Here is a 22097-nt window from a genome sequence, read left to right on the forward strand (position 1 = left end):
ATGTAGTGATTTGGGGTTTTGTTGAGGGTTAAGTAAGGCTTTCGTTTTGAGAGATTCAGAGTTGTTTTAAATTGCTGCAAAAAGTCTATCGGAAAATAAGCTAAATTACCTGATTTGATATTCAGTTCCAGTTTAGCCAGACAAGCTAATATAGAGAAACATAATGCATAAAATAAATGACGGTCATTAAAAAGATAAAGTGTCTAATATCATTGCTGGTGTTCAATTTTAAACTCTTACTGATGGAGTTTCAAGTCCACCTTGAAGTGTAAAATAAATGTTTATAACAGTTATATTATGTTTTTGGAGTTAAAACACTTCATTATGTAGAATGTTTTAGAACGGATTATTTCTTGACTAGGAAGTTTTACATATACATGTGCTAGAAATTCAATATAAGAACAAAACATACAAAGAAAATTTCAATTAAGAGATTGAGGCTTAGAGAGAGAATACATCAATGACACTCCCATTTAAAACTGTTTTACTGTGAAAATGGACTCAACTTTGAATTGCAAATGTAAAGTAGGCTATGTAAAGTGCACTTGTTTAATTTTCTGTATTTTAACCACCAAAACCTTGCTCAATTAATTCTGCAGTTGCACTGACTTGCAGGGACAGATCGCCACATCCCATGCAAGTGCCATTTACCCACAGTAATGCTGCCTTCATGTGCTATCGATCGTAAATACGAGTTTCCCACTCGGAAGTTGCACATGAAAGACCTACCATGTTGTAATTACGACTGGGAAATACTTAAAAATAAAAGTTTGCGGCCTTGGAGCTTATCTGTATGTGCTTGATTCCATGCTTATGAGAGCGCTGTGACTCTGGTCCCACCCTGATAGTAAAACGAAGCGTGATTGGTTGAAGATAGAACGTGCTACGATTGGTCCTAGTAATGTGGCCGTTATCTGATTGGCTTGAGTAGACGATGGGTAGAGTCCACCTATTTGTAGATTTGTGTGCACATCTTGACACTAGATTTGTTTCAAAATCGACAAATGTGTGTAGCGATCTGCAAATCCACAGGAAGCAGTCCACAAATAAATGTGCACGATTAACAAAGGAATGCTGGACAGAGTTTGGTAAAAAATATATTTGTAAATAATTTTTTATTTGCAAATCTCATTTTATTTATTTGTGAATTCACTTTATTTTTGTGAAACTCCTAACATTTATTTATAAATCAAATTTATTTTTATTTGTGAATTAATTTAATTTTTGTGAAACTCCTTACTATCATTTGTGGATCTGATTTAATTTATTTGTGAACCAACTTTTTATTTGTAAATCTCTTTCCATTTGTATGTTAATATGGAACAAAAATAACCCCATATAAATGTCTCCAAAAGTAAAAGCTATTTTTAAAGTCTGTGGCCTACAAGTTAGTGAGTAATTGCATATTAAGAGACATTTCTGGAGAGACTGTGAGATTTTAGACAGATGTAATGAACAACTAAATAACAGAACTACATCCTACTCCAACTCAAATGGTTATAAAACATGCAAATGCCTTTCTTGCTTTCTTCTGTCTCTCTTCCTCTATTGCCGTTTCCCTCTCTTGCATTCATGAAAAGTATGATGGTGTTCTCTGGTTGACAGTATTTTCACGAGCTCAGCTAAGACAGCCAGTCCTCCTCTTTCTGTACTCCTAAAGATTTTAGCTCATGCCTTTGAGGGCAGGTGTTCCTGATGTTTAATAGTCAATTATCCAGTCAGTAAAGCCCACCTAATTACAGTACAAATCAGTGCTGTGCCTGGCAGTGAAGATTTGGCTCTGGGAATCTTGGTGGAAGAAAGGCATTTTGAAATGTTTAAACTGTAACAGCTAAACATTTGATAGCGTAAAGATCTCCTAGTAGTCTTTTGGAGCTAATAGCAAGCTTGTCTTCTAATACAGCAGGCTGTGGCAGATTTAGGGGTTCAGAATTCAGATGTATTCCCTAGATGCTGTCTGCGTAGCACCTTGATGACCCTGTCATATTTGCCAGAGTGACAGAGAAAATGGGATGACTGTAAAGTGAGCATGCATTGCAGTATTACAGATAAACCAAGAGCATGTAAAAGGGAGATGGAGATGTGAACAAAAAATACAGCAATGCATTAAAAAAAAATGCACTTGTAAAAAGAGATGGGGCTTTGCACAGTTGGTCTCTACATATGTAACGGTAGCCAGCTGGTAGGCAGGGATGGGAGCGTTATTTTTTAATGTAATCCATTACAAATACTGATTACTTAGTAAAAATGTAATCAGTAAGGTAATCCAGTTACCTTATTAAGAAAGTAATTTAATCAGATTACTTTTTGATTACCTCAAAAATACATTTGCGAATTAAGTCAAGAGAAAATCAATATGTTCTCGATTACTTTTAATCATACCTTCTGAATGCAAACAAACCCTGTTTGAATAATGTTATGAGTGATGTAGATATTATTATATATTATATATATATATATATATATATATATATATATATATATATATATATATATATATATATGAAAAAAAAAAACATGAAAAACAGGGACAGTGCCTCCTTAATAGGAAAAGAGTATATGTTCAAATGTAGATAAACTCTGCATTTTTTACCAAATCAGGTGAGTCCTCTATCTGTTACAGAAAATAGTTTATTTTCTCATCAAGCATATACAGTTAGAACAGATGCACTGAATTATGTTTTGGTTAACATTAAACAAATCTCACAGGATATACGTCAGATTCAAAACACTACAAAGTTAAATTCTGCCAAGTATTGCATTTAGCATGTAGACTAATTGGCACTTACCATTCATTAACTTCCGACTGCAATAGGTAGATCACATGCTATCTTCATCATCATTATTATTATTATTAATGCCGCCAGCGCCTGTCATCTTGTTTTAATGAATAGATCAAAATAGATTTAAACCTTTTTAGTGTGTCTTGGTTTACTTATTCCTAATTTCTGTGAGTTTTAAAATGTTACATTTGCCAGTATTTCTCCATCACCCATACTTTTGAACTGTTCTTAACAGTACATTTATAACAAGTATCAAAATCAGTTAAATTATCGATTGCACTTTTACCCTAAGAACTTGATAACATTTTCAATCAATTTGGTATTCATGTGTACAATCTGGATTTTTTAGCATAGAAAAAAAAGAAAAGCTGTCTGAATTATTGTTGTTATTACAATATAAAAGCATTTCAGAGAACAATTTTAGAGTTTCAGCTGAAGCTAAGATGGAAATGAGAAGTCACACTAAAATTTCGACAGTAGGCCTGTACTGGAATACTGGCCGTTCGCCGGGGGAGTGGTAGTTTCTCCGCTTCTATTCCTACTCCCGCAAAAACGATCGACAGACGGTCAGATGGCGAAACTAGGGAACACTTATGACTAACTTGAGCTATCCTTGCTGACATGATTTTCATGTGGGTCTTACCTTTAAATGCTTCTTTAAATTATATGTCAGGTGCTTGGAAAATCACTGCATCTTCACAACTGGAAGGTAGCCTCTAAATTGCACTGAACTCTAATGTTGTTTCCCTTTTCTCCATTGAAGAGACAAGAATGATGGAATTTCCACAAAAATTATAATAGTCCTCCAGTGGCCATTGCGATGAAACAGCGCTTTTAATGGTTTGTAAAGTATTGCATTACTCCCCAAGCCTACTGGTAGGTAGCTGTGCAGTGTGTAATCCTCACTCCCCTGGCCTCAAGAGGCGCAATAGCAACTGACGTTAGGGGCTGTAGCCTTTTGCCTCATTAGCGAGCCCGCCTCCCATGCTGGAGACGCCGGTTTGAATCCCGCTCGAAGCAGGTCGAGCAGTACTGGTTACACATTCAATTTCATTAAAATAATTAAATAAATAATAATAAAAAAAGATTTGAAATTACTTGATTTGCTAATGAAAATCTTTAAGCAAACTTACTGACCCACATTAAATGCTTGTGTAGAACAGTTTGCTCCGAGGAACATACTGATATATTCATACATAATTGTACATATATCAACTCAAATCACTATTCACAATAAACATATATGACATGGTTTAAAACTGTCCCACTAACTGCACCAGGAAACTGCTGAAGAAATTTCAAGGAGTATGGAAATTCTTATCATAATCTCTTTGATATTATTTTTTTTTAATTGGCAAAGCTGAGTTTGAGTCCTCGTAAACTTCTGTGACATTAAATTTGTCCTAGCTGAACATAACGATTTGTAGCACAATGACCTCATTATATCAGGCATGTATGATCTTAGGCCAGTCTGAATCAGCTTTTATTTGTGTAGCTTGAATAACAAATTAGCATGTATTATTCATGATAGTAACCTATAAACCAGCCTGACTTCATTAGGTATGTCCCAAACTGCATACTTCTGCACTATTCTACGGAATTTCGAAATGTAAGAAGTGAGAGTAGTATGTTAACACAGAAACTGCAACAAAAAGTATATTGTAAGTACCCGGATGATGCACTTCTTCAGCTGTCAAAACAGAATGTGAAATGTTGGACCCTTCATGCACTCAGCGCTCGCGGCTTGCCATATGTAGCAAAAAGGGTGGAGTTACCTTGCTGCATTGCCGGTCTGACAAAACAGTTGTAAAGAATGAAGCACATAATGAAACTTCACTGAAGACAGCACCTTACAAATGAGAGTTAAATGCTTTACCATCACCCCCCGCTGTGTGTATATGTACACTGCTTGAGACACAAGTGTTGATTTGAGGTTGACTAATGCGCTAAAGCTAGCGGCAACACTTCGCATATGTTTCAAACCTCACTTCCATCGGCTGTTAAACGGCGAAAGCTTCCGTGTAGTAAAAAAATTTAAGCGTTCCATTTGGGACGATACTATACTTTGAAAATTCATACTCTACATAACTGAGTGCATAGTGTATATTGCATCATTATTATTATTAATAGCTATACGTCGAAACATTTAAACACAACAGGCAGATTAATGTACAGTGACAATCATTGTAGTTACAATATACTCATATATATATTTGGAGCCATTAATCCCACCCATACCCCTACACCTAAACCTAACCGTAACCATTTCCTATACCAATATAAAAAATCAAAACAGGCTAAAAATGGCAAAAAGAGGTACAAATTTATTACAAATGGCAACGTGTTGCATTCAAAGTGCTCTGATGGCAGTGCGCTTTGTGTGAGGTTGAAAGTGTAATTTCAGTTTTTGATCAGTGAAAACCTTTTGATCCACTCTGTGAATGCAGTCACATCTTTTTCTGAAAAATAATACATTACCCAAAATGCCGCAATCGTTCACAAGACATGCAAGAGCCAATGAGCATTTGACATCACTGACATAAAACCTGTCGTAACGCTTTTTGAGGCAGCAATTTTTGTATCTTTTTTTTTTCTCCCCGATTTGTAATGCCCAATTCCCAATGCACTCTAAGTCCTTGTGGTGGTGTAGTGGCTCGCCTCAATCCGGGTGGCAGAGGACAAATCTCAGTTGCCTCCATGTCTGAGACATCAATCCGTGCATCTTATCACGTGGCTTGTTGAACGCGTTACCGCGGAGACCTAGCGCATGTGGAGGCTTCACGCATGTGGCATTTCTCTGCGGCAACCACACTCAACTCACACAACTCGCCACACGACCCACTGAGAGCAAGAACGACATTATAGCGACCACGAGGAGGTTAACCCAATGTGACTCTATCCACCCTAGCAACCAGGCCAATTGGTTGCTTAGGAAGCCTGACTGGAGTCACTCAGCACGTCCTGGATTCGAACTTGCGACTCCAGGTGTGGTAGTCAGCTTCTTTGCTTGCTGAGCTACCCTGGCCCCCAATTTTTGAATATTTGAATGAATGCGGGATTTGACGCCCACTAAAAATTCAAAATTCTAAATAAAAATTAAATAATTAAGCAATGACTAAATGATTTTTTATTTTACATTTGAAAGTTTAGTCTTGTTTTAAGTGGTGGAATCCTTCAAAACGGCACCAGCCAACATAAACAAAAAATGACTGAGTGCTCCAAAGGGGTCAAGATTTCGTTGTTAGCATGGTCCAGTCAGCCCTTTCCATAATTATACAGTAAGGTCAACAAACATCTTTCTCCATTGGCTCCCATTCTGACAACTCTTTTCTGCAAGCAGCAGATAAATTGAAAATAATTCATTCCATTATAGTAGATATTTTGTCAGTGGCTGAGTTTTCTGAGGACTTCAACAAGTCTGAAATGGACTTAAATTTTTCCCTGTCTGCTGCCTTTGACATCACAGCTCAGAATAGGTTTTTAGTTAAGGGCTCGGGAGTGTGCGCTTTCTTATGGTGCCATCATCCAATAAGCTTTGCCAGCATGTCAGGACGTAATTTTCCTGCAGCTCCAGAGTGATTAGTCGCATGGCATTTAAGGATTGGCTAAAGAAAAACCTGTCATTGAACAAAGTGTATGAGCAAAGATGGCAGCATGCAGGTCGCGTACTTCTATGTGGGTTGTCTGCCAGCCAAGCAACTTCCATCGAGATAAATGGGCTGTCTCCAGGTATTATAGACCTCCTTGAATGCACCTTTAAACTCTGGTTTTATGAGAATGGACCACGTAAGTTAGATGCTGATTACCTCCTTTTCAAACAGGAAATAATTAGTTAACCATGAGATATTCAGATATTCATTTCTAAACATAGAAATATTCATTTCTAAGAAGACATTCATTTTTTAAACATAATTTTTGCTCTTTGTTTGATCATGTTAACCAAAGAAATTGAACAAACAGAACTGAATATCCTTCTACAAGCACTTGAAAATTAATTCTTGTATTACAGCCCGAGACCTCGCATTAAAGTGTCCTAGATTGAATTGTTTGCAGGGGCTACTGAACAAATGTTTGGCTCAAGGATAAATAAGGAGGGTAATATTGATTACAGACTCAGAAATAATATCTTACACAAATATTTGGGACATGAAGAGTTGCATTATGGGTCAAACTGTGCTTTGTTGAAGGCAGTATAGGCAAGCTACACAAATAAGAGCTGATTCAGACTGGCCTAAGATCATTTATCTTCTGCAAGCCATAAATACTGTATGATCAAAGCTTAAAGAGCATTTTTGCATTCTGTTCCATATACTCTGTGGATTACAGCAGCAGAGTTTGCAGCCAGTGCTGTTTCATGTAGACCACCAATAAAGTGAAAAATAGAAAATGCTAAATCTTTTTTCCATACAATCGAACTGAATTAATCAAATATATGGTCAAGTTCTTCATTGCATAAACACATTTATTTAGACTTCGAATATACAAGTTCTCCATGATATGGGTTGGTACGCATTTGTACTGCGGTCATCTGAAGTATCTGGATTAATGGCATCAAATAGACAGGTGGAGTCACAACGTCCGCTAATGAACCTGTATGGCTCTGTAGATGGCTTAATGGACAGAGCAGCACTAGCCCAGAGCTCTATTGTAACAGGCTAAATTAGGGGAGTGAGGGAATATAATTATTTTTTTACTACTTATACATGTTTATATTTTGTATTAATTGTTTTAAAATGTGTTTAGGGTAGACCTACTGTTTATAATGACAAAAGTGCCATAGTTTGTTTTATAGAAATCATCTTGGTTACCGACGTAACCTCTGTTCCCTGATGGAGGGAACGAGACATTGTGTCGATGTAGTGACACTAGGGATTCGATCTTGAGAGCCCCAATCACCTTTGCTTAAAATAGAAAAGGCCAATGAAAATTGGCAAGTGGAATTTGCATGTCACTCTCCGCCCCGGACATACGGGTATAAAAGGAGATGGCGTGCATCACTCATTCAGATTTATGCTGAGGAGCCGATAGAGAGTCTCGGCCATGTCAGCGGCCGGTTCAGCGCCATGGCAGGAGGGACACAATGTCTCGTTCCCTCCATCAGGGAACAGAGGTTACATTAGTAACCAAGACGTTCTCTGTCTGTCACTCACTTGACGTTGTGTCAATGTAGTGACACTAGGGGTTCCTATAGGAAACGCCGCAGGCGCTGAACCGTGTCACGAGGCACGGAAGAGTGGACATGGCCATGCCTTGCAGCGAGCGCTCAAACATGTCGTGACCTTCCAGCGAGTTAGGTAAGGCGTCTCCCTAGTCCCGTTATGGGGGGAGAGGGCACTTACCCAAGTAGGCTACCGGCGGTGCCTTTCTTAATTTGCTGTTAACCCTATGGGGTCTGAGGGTGTTTTGGGCCCTGGAGAAGTTTTGACATGCTTTGACATTTGTGCTTTTTTCAGTTGCTTAAAAACATATTAATGGCTAACGTCTGATAACACTGTATTCAGCAGAAACTGGGCTACAATAATAGGTAAACAACATGTACTTGTTTGTATTTTTGAGGAAATAACGTTTATGCGTGGTTTTTGAAAAAACTAACATTTTAAGTCACTGAAATAAGGCCATATAACACATACTAAACATTTGTTCATAAGACTTTTGAGAACTGGATCTTGTAGCCTAGAGTTTTTGCTACAGAAATGATGTGAAAACCATCCTGATCACTCATTCATACAAAACAATATAGTCATTTAGCTTTTGTAAGACACTTTTAGTGTTAGAAAGGTCATATGCGAGGAGGCATGGATAATCATGAATATTGATGTGATTCACACATGAGGAGACAAAGACCCCTCTCCTGAGAGAGAATGAATGTGAGGAGACTTATTGATTGAATGCATTGTTTGTAGCTTATTCACAAAATCAAGTTTAAGTTAAAAGAAGTAATCTGACTATACATTTTCTTTACATAAAGAATTTATTTAAAAACTTTAGACCTACACTACCATTTAAAAGTTTTAGATCTGTAAGATTTTTTTAATGTTTTTAAAAGAAGTCTCTTCTGCTCACCAAGGCTGCAATTATTTGATCCAAAATACAGCAAAAACAGTGATTTTGTTAAATATTTTTACAATTTAAAATAACTGTTTCTATTTGAATATATTGTAAAATGCAATTTATTCCTGTGATCAAAGCTGAATTTTCAGCATCATTACTACAGTCTTCAGTGTCACATGATCCTTCAGAAATCATTCTAATATGCAGATTTTCTAATATAGGCATATTTACAGCACATTTGACACATTTACACCCGAACAGATGTTTGCGAGCACAAGCTTTGTTGATGATAATGAGGCAGCATAAACACTAGTTAAAATATAATCTAAACATGAATATTATTTTTATATCATATTACATATCATATTTATTCATACAGCATACAATTTAAATACCTCCTTTAGCCGAAACAACATTTAAATGTAACTAAAACTTGCCTATTAGGACATATTTCAAATTTCAATACTCTTAATCCTGGCTGGCAAGTCTGGAAATAATCCAACTAGTAAAATATGTACATGTTTATATAAAATAGCATGTCAATTAATGTAAGTAAAGACACTCATCCAAAATTGTATCCTTGGCTGGATCAAGTCGCTCTTCAAAATGCAAACGTTCCTCCTCGGATTCCCGCTCTTCTTCTGAGGAAAATGTGAACTCTTCGTCACTATCCAGGACCTTCCTCACCTGTGTAGCATGCCATCTTCCAAACGCGCAGAAAAGTGAATGAACTTGATGTTTTTTAAGGCACTGTTGGGGGCGTTTACCATTTGCATTGATCGCCTCAGCACATTACCATATGAATAGCACGCTCTGCTGGTGGGTGTGATCACATTAGGGATAATTAGCTGAGCCAGGAGAAACTGTACATTGCTTTGTTTCATACAGATTACATTGCAGGAGAATATTTTTTTTAATTTGAATTGTTTTATTTTAAAGTAGACATTAATCTTTCTTTAGACATATGTTTCATTTTTGTTGTGATAAATATTTGCTAAGTTTCAGTTCATTTTTGTGATGTGTTTCAGAAAGATGCTCGCGGAGACAGAGACGGCTGAAAGCACAAGCACACAGGCTCACCTGAAAAGGGGAATACCACGAGTAATGGGCCTGGTGGCATTACTCCTCCGCCAAGTTCGTCACCGGACGGTGCTAAAGAATTAAAGAGGCATCCAGAGTTCAACAGTACGGGGAACTGTTGTGGACAAAAATTGCACATTATCACCTTCGAAAAAAGGGGAAAGGCGCAATGCAAGTGGTACACCCAACCGGCCGCCCGGTCTACCTGCTGTTACCACAAAACACTCGGGTCAAAACCGGGTCTTTGCGTAGGTTATATAACCTCTCAAAGGTAATGGGCATAGCCCAACCCGCAGCTCTGCATACGTCTGCTAGAGAGGTCCCCCTTTCCAGTGCCCAGGAGGATGCAACGCCTCTAGTGGAGTGCATCTGGACTCCCAAGGGGCACGGCAAATCCTGAGACTGGTATGCGAGAGAAATGGCATTCACAATCCAATGGGTCAACCTCTGCTTGGAGACAGCTTTCCCCTTCTGCTGTCCTCCAAAATAGACAAAGAGCTGCTCCGAGCATCTAAAGCTCAGCGTGTGGTCCAGATAGATGTGCAGGGCGTGAACTGGACACAGCAATGACAAGGCCAGGTCTTCCTCCTCTGAAGGGAGTGCTTGCAGGTTCAACACCTGGTCCCAAAAAGGAGTGGTGGGAACTTTGGGCACGTAACCGGGCCAGGGTCTCAAGATCATGTGAGAGTGTACTGGCCCAAACTCCAGGCATTCGCTGGTAACAGAGAGTGCCTGCAGGTCCCCCGCCCTCTTGATGGAAGTGAGCGCCACCAGGAGGGCCATCTTCAGAGACAAAGTGCTGAGCTCGGCCTGCTCGAGGGGCTCAAACTGGGCTCTCTGTAGGGCAGGTAGGACCACAGAGAGATCCCAAGAGGGGATCAGGCGCGGTCTAGGAGGATTCAATCTCCTCGCACCTTTGGGGAACCTGTTGATCAGGTCTTGCTGTCGTGAGAGATTGCCATCCAGTGTATCGTGGTGAGCTGCTATGGCAGCCACGTACATTTCAGGGTAGAGGGAGACAGCCATCTCTCCAGCCCTTCCTGATGAAAAGACAGCACGGACCCGATGGTGCACCTCTGTGGGTCTTCCCCACGGGAAGAACACCAGTTAGCAAAAAGACGCCACTTCAAGGCATACAGCGGCCACATAGAGGGGGCCCTGTCCTGAGTGATCGTGTCTACCACCGCTGGCGGAAGACCTGCTAGGTCTACCGTGTCCCGTCCAGGAGATTCCAGAGGTCTGGCCGCGGGTGCTGGAGCATGCCTTGGCACTGAGTGAGAAGGTCCTGCCTCAGGGGAATGCGCCAGGGAGGTGCTATTGTCAGGAGCATCAGATCCGAGAACCAAGTCCGGTTGGGCCAGTACGGTGCAACGAAAAGAACTTGCTGCTCCTCCTTCCTGACTTTGCACAGAGTCTGTGCAATGAGGCTCACAGGAGGAAACGCATACTTGCGTAGCCCCCGAGGCCAGAAGTGCGCCAAGGCATCTGTGCCAAGGGGGGCCTCGGACAGGGAGTACCACAGGGGGCAGTGAGAGGAGTCTTGTGAGGCGAACAGGTCTACATGTGCCTCCCTGAATCTCTCCCAATTCAGCTGGACTACGTGGGGTTGGAGTCTCCACTTCCACCCGATGGATGGAGGCACCCTCGCCCTGCACCGTAGTGGAGAGGATGCCACTGAACCGGGGCGGGCATCTGGTGAACTGGATCACGTAGCTGAGGCGAATCGTCCTGATGAGCCACCGTGAGGGGCTGGGGAGCTCTAACCAGGCCTCCAGTCTCCTTGACAGCAGCACCAGGGGGACAACTGAACTTACCGTGCCCGGACAGGGTGGTTCGTGGCAAGGCAGAGCAGGCGCCCCACCTGGAAGACAGCCCAGGGGGGACGTGCTGCTCTGCAAGCCCGCAACGGTGGCCGGTGACTAAGGCAGGCGAGCGGCCCCAGAGACCTGCACACTTACCTGTTTGCCTGCTGTCGCTCGACGGAGAACGAGGGAACGGGAAGTACTCGCGTTCGCCTGATTGACCGGAAAGACTTCCAGCACCTGGCCGTTGCGAGTGCGCTGGCCCAGGGAATGTGGAAACTGCTCTTTTATTGACCATGTGGGTGCCGAGGCCCAGAGGACCCAGACCGGTCAGGAGCGGTCGCCTCATCCCTGGGCGGGCCATGTCAGGACTGCCTCGAAGCCCATCTGGTGTTCTTGGGGGCCGGCTGATGAGCAGGTGGAGCCAACTTCCCGTGGGAGGATCTTTTTCTCTGAGGCCGGCGTGCGGGCTCCGATGGTACAGGAGCCAGGGCCGGCATCGCAGGGGAACGGCTCTGGCGAGAAGCAGACAAAGTGCGGGATATCAGTGGCCTGAAGGCGGCCGGGTCGCACTGCAGCAGGATGTGTTTAATTGCTTCGGTCTGCTTTCTCACCATCGAGAACTGATGGGCGAAATCCTGTGTTGCCAAAAAGCCCACCTTGGGAGATGGCCGCATCAAGAAAGCGGACTTTCTCGGTGTCACGCATCTCCGCAAGGTTGAGCCACAGGTGCTGCTCTTGGACCACAAGCGTGGACATCGTCCGCCCCAGGCCGCATGCCGTGACCTTCGTCGCATGTAAAGGGAGGTCGGTCGCAGTGCACAGTTCCTGCATCAGCCCTGGGTCGGTCCTATCCTTGTGCAGGTCTTTTAGCGCCTTGGCCTGGTGGACCTGCAGGATGGCCATTGCGTGCAGGGCAGAAGCGGCCTGACCCGTAGCCTTGTAAGCCTTCATCACTAAAGAGGAAGAGAACTTACAGGCCTTGGAAGGGAGCATTGGTCGGTCACACCAGGTGGCTGCGCCCTGCAGGCATAAATGCACCGCTACGGCACGCTCGACATATCCCTTAGCCGTTCTGCCATCGAGGGTAGTCAGAGTGGACAAGCCCACAAAGCGTGTACGGGCAGTAAAAGCTGCCTTCCACGACTTCATTAGCTCCTCGTGCAATTCCGGGAAGAAAGGCACCGGGGTGGGTCGCGGCCATGAGTTGCGCTCCAAGCCCAGAAACCAATCATTCAGCCGCGAACGCTCAGGGTAGGGTGGAGGGTTCCACTTCAGCCCGATATTCGCAGCCACCTGGGCAAGCACAGCTGCCATCTCAACGTCCGCCTCATCCTGTGCTCTACCACCCGTTGGCGGGAGCTCAGAAGATTCATCCACTTCCGATAGCAGAAGCCCACCATCCGATGCTGTGACCGAAAGCTCATCCTCATCGCGAGCCGTGAATGACACATTAAACCCACCCTGAGGCAGACCACCTACATTGCTCGACAGCACGTCCGGACAGAACGAGCGTGCTGGGGGATTGGAGGTCCATGGGGGCTGAGCAGGCGGAAACGCTCCCATGTCCATATCCAGATCACCCACAGTGCTTGCCGACCCAGCCGGCTGAGGGTCAGCCCAGGACAGACCAGGTTGGGGAGCAGCCACGGTGGCTCCTTGCTTCATGAAGGAATTGAACCGCGACCGCAACATTCTCATGGGTATGTTCTCGCAATGAGAACATAATCCTTCCACAAAAGCCGCCTCAGCATGCTGGTGCCCAAGACACTCGAGGCAGATTTCATGGGTATCCGGAGGGGAGAGATAACGGCCACATCCAATAGCGCAAACGCAGAAGGACATCTTTAAAAAGACGGCAAGCATTTGTGCGAGCTCTTTTAGAAGGAAATATACTCTAATATACTCTTTTAACACCTGCAGCCTCAGGCTGCCGAAGCGCCTAGTGGAAACACAGCACTCAACCGTGTGAGGGTGATCACTGATATGCGCTGTAAGAATCCAGCAGTGTAGCAAAGGGTGAGAGGACGAACACACAAGCATTAGGCTCCGAAGAAAAAATCTGAATGAGTGATGCATGCCATCTCCTTTTGTACCCGTATGTCCAGGGCGGAGAGTGGCATGCAAATTCCACTCGCCAATTTTCATTGGCCTTTTCTATTTTAAGCAAAGGTGATTGGGGCTCTCAAGATCGAACCCCTAGTGTCACTACATCGACACAACGTCGAGTGAGTGACAGACAGGGAACATGTTACATCTAACCATGGTAGTGTTGGGCCTCATGTATTCAGATAGAAGTCAAAAGCAGGCCTTACACAGTCGTAAAACCTAACTCAGCCCCCACACACCAAGTCATAAATTATACTGATAAAAATCGCGCCAAAATCAAACAAAGGGAGTCCAAAACAGACTACAAATCCCATGAAGCCTTGCTCACTAAAGGATCGAACTCTCAACTCCTATTGGATGAGGCACACTACAGAACGTCCCTCAAACCATGACATCATCAGGAGTAGAAATAACTCTGAAATGCTTCCGGGATTTGCTTCCAGCAACTTTGTTTGCAGTGTGTAGACGCAGCTCATTGCTTCTCTCAGGTGCAACCTTGTGGCACAAGGAAGTAACATCCGACTTGAAACTGTGGCCATACAATCTCCATCTCGCTGGACGAGTTGAGATTACTCTGTGTTCAACCGCACATTAACGGATCCGAAGGAGACTGCCGAGCAATCCGCATCTTCATCCGTTTGCCTGCAGAAGTGAAGAGAGAAGATTTCTCTTCAATCTTCAATCAAGTCGACATTTCTGAGTTCTCCGCCAGCCCGCCGAGAATCAACAGCCGTGCCCGCCAACAGAGCGAGGAAACGGCCTCCCGTCACCACACGAGCCTCAAGGAACCGGGTCGGAATTAAAGGATGGAGGGACACACATTCTACCTGTGTCCTCATGCAATTCAAGTAAGAGGTTTATGTCTGGGCAGAGATAGAATATTATAGTGTGTTATTCTTGTGTTTCAAGGTTTTTGCTTGTACAGTTTACGGACCGCCATGTCTGCTCATTATTAATACTCAGGGTATTAATTATCACAAATTTGTTTTGCTGTATTGTGGTCCAACCAAATTGGACTGTTGTGCATTTTCGCCATCGCGGGTGAAACCGGCAAACTGAGTTTATCCATTAAAGAATCAGAGACCGCGGGACGGTTTACGAGCCGTCCACCGCGTCTCTGAGTGATAAACTAACAGCTGCTTTCTCTCCCACGATCGCGAAATCGACTTTGGGGGCCGTCACTTAATTCTCTCTCTCTCTCGTACTAACCACACACACACACGTGCGCGCGACCCCTCACAAACATTCTGGCACACATTTTTGGCTAGTAGATAGCTTCGTGATAAAGCTCAGCTTTGTCCCTAAGCTACCATTGACTGGTTTCTCTCCGCCCACATTCGCGGCCATATTCCCTGGCCGGAAGTCTCGCTTGACATACTCTCCACGAGAGTCACGTCCGCCATTTTGTGCGCGTCCCTCCTTACACACACACACTCTCACACATACACCTTATGTGTTATAGGATTATTTTAGTTTCCATATCTAATCATACCACTGTTTATTTTGTAGTTGTAAGTCGGAAGTTTATTGACTGCATTGTATTAATTATTAATTGATATTACTGCATAAATAAACTTTGTTATATTACAAAGAGAAGTGTTTTGGTTTGTTTTGCATACACCTGTGTCATGCTGATGGGATGTCAGTGCTCAGATCCAAGCCTTCATTCATTGTTTTTTTCCCAAAAATCGATATTCTTCGAAAGAAAACAATCTAATATTGAGACTGTTATACTATCTGGTTATTAGTCCCTGATTCCAGGGTGGTGCCCTGTCAATGTTAATCCTTATTAATATTCTGTTGATTTTTGATAATTGATAATTATCTTTGATGATTGTTGAATTTGAATGATCAATAAGCTAGTGTTAATTTTAATTAATGTTTCATCGATGTTAACATTGATTCTCATCAATGTTCTATTGATTTTAATAATTAATAATTGTCTTTGATAATTATTAATTATTGCTAATAACCAAACCCGCTCCTAAACGTAGCGTACTACATTTACTGGAGCCCCATATGAGGTTTTAATGAGTTAGATTCAATCAATTAATTTAAATATTAATAACTAAAGAAATAATTATTAATTATTTCTGATAGTAACACTGATCTAAACAACCAGTAAAGCCCTACAGTCTTATTACAAATACCACTGTTAAAACTATACAAAATTCAAATAAAAAGATAAATTTTCATAAGGGCAAAATGCACTAAATCTTTTAAAGATGAAATAGAAATGCCTAAATCCTAATATATATATATATATATATATATATATATATATATATATATATATATATATTTTTTTTTTTTTTTTTTCTTTTTTTTTTATGAAAGAAATAACTAATTTTGTTTGCCTTCAGACATTCCAAGAGATGACTGAAGTTGAATCAATAAAAACCTGATGAAAGGAGAGTTACAACTGTCAGAATAAATTAGCCACATAAATGAGGTGTTAACGTTTAATAGATGTCATAGATAAACTTACTGTTGTTAATATCAGTAAATTTACATCTGCATGGCAGGGGTCAGGGAATCCAAAAAAGTTTGAGAACCACTGCTGTAAGAGAATCTTTTTTTTTTATTATTTGTTTTTAACATTTATTCAGAAAAAAATTAATACAATAAAAAATTTGTGTATATGTATAAATAGGCTTATTTATTTGTTGTTGCTAGTAAAATATAATTTTGTCTTTATTTTGATTTTGGTCTGAAATATGATAGATATATAAGATTCTTCCTCTTAGATCTGAGCAACTTTTATTTAATGTTCCCATAAATTGTACCAGCTAGCATGAGGTCTTGGGCATCTAAAGTATTGTACTTTATTGTGTCTTCATGCATGATATAGGGTGCACACTACTTGCACATTTCTTCCAGAAGAAAAGTGCACTTAGAGGACCAAAGTTGTCCATGTTCTCAAACAAGTTTAGAGTCAATATTGACAAGTTGACAACAAAAATGGTTAAATCTTGTGATGTTTCTGGCAGCCCTTCACTTCACACTAATAGATGTTTACAGACATGGCTCTGTGAGACAAGGACAGAGAGAAGGAGAAGACCCTCCAAGCCATGAATATCCAAAGGATATGTGATTGATGCCTCTAGTCCTGAGAGACCATGACAGTGTCAAGAAAGCCCAACAATGGCATAAAAATAAATGGAGACCAAAAACACAAAAGAAAGAGGCCTGCGTCATATGGAGGTGAAATTGTCACTTATTCTTAAAACAACTGTATTTATGTATTGCAGATTGGGAAATGGTAGTCTAAAACATATATTAACAAATTTTGCAGGCTTAAATCATATTGCAAAATGTTATATTACATGTAACCAAACATAAATTGCTAAAAGACCTTGGGTGAATCTCACAAAAACAGGTCCAGGTCACATTTCACAAAGGAAAACAAAAAATAATTTATATTTTTTTTATAAAGAAAATAGAGCCTATTTTAAGAACATTATGGGATTTTCCCCCTCATTTTTTACACATTATTTTCATGACAGTTAAGCACATTTCCCTCCAAAATTCTCATTACCATATTGAATCCAGAATTTTTTAGTTCTTTGTTGTGTAATAACTGTTATTCTCAACAATAACTCCAATGATTCCAAGATGTCAAAATGCGCTGTCATATATGCTTAAGAACTTAAGATTTTGATCTACCTCAGATACAGTGTTTCGTAGGCTGCACACTAAAGGTGCACTGAGAAATGGCTGTATCCGAAAGCTAACTGAATGTGTCCACTGGTGCATTTTGAGCAAAGCTGAGCGAGTGTTTTCAATTAATTCCAAAGGGAGTCGAACGCCACGCTCGTGAGGTGGATTTTGGGATTGACGGCGGTGCAGAGAAAGCATTGAGGGTGGTCGAGAGCATAAAAAACTTTGAGATGAAACAGTGACGTCTGTCATTAGAACTTCAAAATCTGCCTTTAATACTTATGTTTTTGCTGTATTCACTGTTTTAATCACATTATAATGTTTAATTCAGACTTCAAACAGACCTCAAATGAAGATTGCATGCATTCATTGTGGCAATACTTTGGCTGGTTAAGCATAAGTGTAATAAAACAACACTGTTTATATAAAATTAAATTTTTCCAACTGTAATTGCACATATATAAGATGATATTTTTGCTTGTGTTTATAAAACAATGATAGACAATACACACTTGCTTTACATATTACAAACACGCCCCAAAACGTCAGCTCTTTTACATTAAGAGCGTCGTTGAGCGGATTTCTTCTGCACCAGTGGACACGTACTCGAAGGCTAAAGGCTGATTTATACTTCTGCGTCGAACCTATGCCGTAGGCTACACATAGCTACAGTGGTTATGACATAGCCAATGCCATAGGCTGACGTGCACCTCTTCAAAAATTTAACTGCTCGTCGCATCGACGCAGACCACAACGGCTATGATTGGTGAACTTTGTAACCACAGACCACCCCCCCCCCCCGGATGATAACAGCTATATCTGAGGTAGCGTCGCATTTTACCTAGATTATTTTAATATCTATGCTTTATATCACATTGTATTTGGACATCTGCAGTTTTTATGTTCTGTTTGTGTTTCATGAAGTTACAAGCGAAAAGCGACAAAAGATATCTGTTAACACCTTATAAACTCAAAAGCATTTTTTTTTTTGTCTCAGGGCTTTTACTTGATATTTATATATGATGAGTGAAACAATATGTGTTGTATTCTACTCTTAAACTCTCCAATCTGCACGATGATTTGACTATGTTTGACAGTATTGTGTACAGTAAATCATCATTTTTATTTGTTTATATTTCTCCCCTTTTTCTCCCAATTTGGAGTGCCCAATTCCCAATGTGTCCTAGGTCCTCGTGGTGGCGTAGTGATTCGCCTTAATCTGGGTGGCGGAGGACAAATCTCAGCTGCCTCCGAGTCTAAGACCGTCAACCCATGCATCTTATCACGTGGCTTGTTGAGCACGTTACCGCGGAGATATAGCTCACGTGGAGGCTTTACGCCATCACCGCGGCATCCACGCACAACACACCACGTGCCCCACTGAGAGTGAGAACCACATTATAGCGATCACGAGGAGGTTACCCCGTGTGACTCTACCCTCCCTAGCAACCGGGCCAATTTGGTTGGCTTAGGAGACCAGGCTGGAGTCACTCAGCACACCCTGGGATTCGAACTAGCAAACTCCAGGGGTGGTAGCTAGCATCTTTACCACTGAGCTACCCAGGCCCCGTAAATCATCATATTTAATAAGTTATGGAAATGGAACATTTCTAATTTGTCAGCAAATTAAAAAGCACCTGGTAAGAGTTGGTTATATTGCCTATATGCATTGTAAAGTCTTTAAAAAGACATCCATTAAGTGTTCGCCATGCAAAGTATAGTTATTAATTCATTTGATAATTTTTGAGTGTCAAAAATATTTATTTTCTTTTTAATTAAGTGACTCAAGAGCAAGCATGCGGTATTGTTTTCATTTATTTGCTCCCTATAATATAGGCAACTTAGATAATGAATAATATGTAGCCTACCTAAATTTCAACATGTTCACATACTTTGAACTTGTTTTTAGTGCTACATTTAATAAATACTTTTGATTCCACAAATTGCATTGCTTTTTTTTTTTATTTATGAATGTATAATTAGCATTTTTGCTGTGTAATCGCAGAAGCCAACGCAGAACTATAAATGCAAACCAACGTGTTGGCCACTATGCGGACCCTATGGCGTAGGTTGAATGCAGAAGAATAAATCAGCCTTAAAGGACAAAACAATCTCTATGCAAGTATGTGAATGCAGACACATCTTGCAACGCAAGCTCGATTTCATGCATCGTTGCATTCTGAACGCAAGTGCGAGTTCTGTTCTTAGCTTTGGCGCAAGGGGCGCTGTGGCGAGATTAGTGTCAACTGTCCGCTTCTAGGGTGAGTTTTCTATTTTAAGTCAACTACTGTCATGGCAGAGCAACAGTTCGAAGAGAATATTGCTGAGCAAGTAAGTGTAAGTCAGTATATTTATAGCAACTTACCTGAATAATGACACATCCAGTTTAATGGCACAGACGTTTGAAGGTAACTCTATCGCCCCCTTGAGTGCTGAGGTTTGTTCCCGCCATGGTAATGCAAGAACACATATAAAGCATGTTCAACTGGACTGCGCCTTGGCAAAGCAATATCATCTGCGTACTTGCGTAGAGTACGTTATGTCTATAAGACCTGATGCCTAATCCAGCAGCATTTTTGTATGAATGGACCTCTTAATGAACCTGATCTCAAAACAGTTTAAAAGGTATTTTATTCATCCTACCCTTGTATGCAGCGTCCGAAGGTAGCATTTTCCAGCTTTCGGAAGCAGTCAAGTTTTGTTTATGTTGTGCATGCAGCCATCTTGGACTTATACTGACACCTAGTGGTGTGGATGAAACATCATGTAAAATCAAGAGTTTCCATTTGCCAATGCCAAAACAACATGATTAATTTAACTATGATTAATTTATTCTGTGAGCAAAAATGCCCTATTATATGGGGGTTCCCGAAATAAAGAGAGTATTATTCAGCTGGTCATGTGATCTCAACATGGTGGCTCCCTTGATGCAGTCCAGTTCCATGTAAAATAAAATAGCTTTTGTTAAGGTGAAAGTTTGCAGGCGAAATACAATTCTCTCAATAGGAACCCTTGTGATCATAAATTTCGCATGATGGACTTCCAGTAGCAAAGAATTTCCCCTCACAGATTTTGCATGGAGTTCCAGTTTTGTGAACTTTGAAAGGCGAATTTGGTGCTTTGACCAGTAGGAAGTTGCTTGGTTTGGCAGTGACCTCTGTGTGGGCAGTGCTTAGTACACAGCTACACTGAATATTCACAATGGACAAAGATATCATTTTAGCAGCGAGTTTCTTTTAAATTTCACTCTTCCATAGTTTAAAGTGCAGCATTAAAAAGAGGCTGCTTTATGGAGATATTATTATTTTATTTTTTATACATTAACATAATGTGAAACCAAATTAATGCCATAGCAGATTTTGTACACTGTGTAATATAGGGTATTAATTTATGGTTTGTGCTCCTAAAATCATCTAATATAATTCATCTTTTGTAGGGTCAAGTAGTGTGTCTGTTTGGATCTGCTATGTAACATTAAGAGTAAAGGTTTTGACGACACATTTCAGTCAAGAAACTTGGTTAAAATTCAAATAGCAGACTCATACAGTCAGCGAGGTTAGCTATAAAGCTAATGATCAAGACACTCTTCAAATAAGCAGTTTTCAGCTGTTGACATTTAACCAGACACTACACATGTTTATAACTGAGAGAAAATGATACGAACCTTAAGTCACAGTATTCCTCTGATGACGTCCATTTCTTTAAAAGTTTGTGGCCTTCGAGCTTATCTGTTTGTGCTTGATTCCATGCTTATGAGAGCTGTGACTCTGGTCCCACCCTGATAGTAAAACGAAGCATGATTGGTTGAAGATAGAACGTGCTACGATTGGTCCGAGTAATGTGGCCCTTATCTGATTGGTTTGAGTAGACAATGGATGGAGCCCACCTATTTGTAGATTTGTGTGCACATCTTAACCCTAGATTTGATTCAGAATAGACAAATGTGTGTAGCGATCCGCAAATGCACAGGAAGCAATCCACAAATAAATGCGCTTGATTCACAAAGTAATGCTAGACAGAGTTGTTTGTGAGTTAAAAAAATATATTTGTAAATATTTTTATTTTATTTGCAAATCTCATTTGATTTATTTGTGAATTCACTTTATTTTTGTGAAACTCCTAACATATAATTATAAATTCATTCTTTTTTCTTTTCTTTTTTTTTTTTTCTTTTTCTGTGAATTAATTTCATTTTTGTGAAACTCCTTACATTTATTTGTTAATCTCATTCAATTTATTTGTAAACCAACTTTCTATTTGGGAATCTCTTTCCATTTGCATGTTAATATGGAACAATTCCATCTCCATACTGCCCTGGCAATTTTCACACGTGCGCAACATCAGCACACACCTTCTTCGCCCGTGGAATTTCGCCGTGCAAAGGTAAATGTGACCGTACTTTTAGGCAACTGGTATGACTGGAGTCTTCATCTCATGTGAGTGTACACAATTTTCAAAGGTACTATTCATTTAGGACTAAAAGTATTTCAATAAGGAAAAAAAAAAAAATTACTAAGTGCACCTTTAAATGACAAATTCTGTCAAATAACTATTCTTTGTTGGTAGCATGACCACCCACTTTTGATTGGCAGAATTTCTACCCACAACAAGT

Source organism: Myxocyprinus asiaticus, chromosome 31 (genome assembly GCF_019703515.2).
Source record: "Myxocyprinus asiaticus isolate MX2 ecotype Aquarium Trade chromosome 31, UBuf_Myxa_2, whole genome shotgun sequence".
Classification (NCBI taxonomy): domain Eukaryota; kingdom Metazoa; phylum Chordata; class Actinopteri; order Cypriniformes; family Catostomidae; genus Myxocyprinus; species Myxocyprinus asiaticus.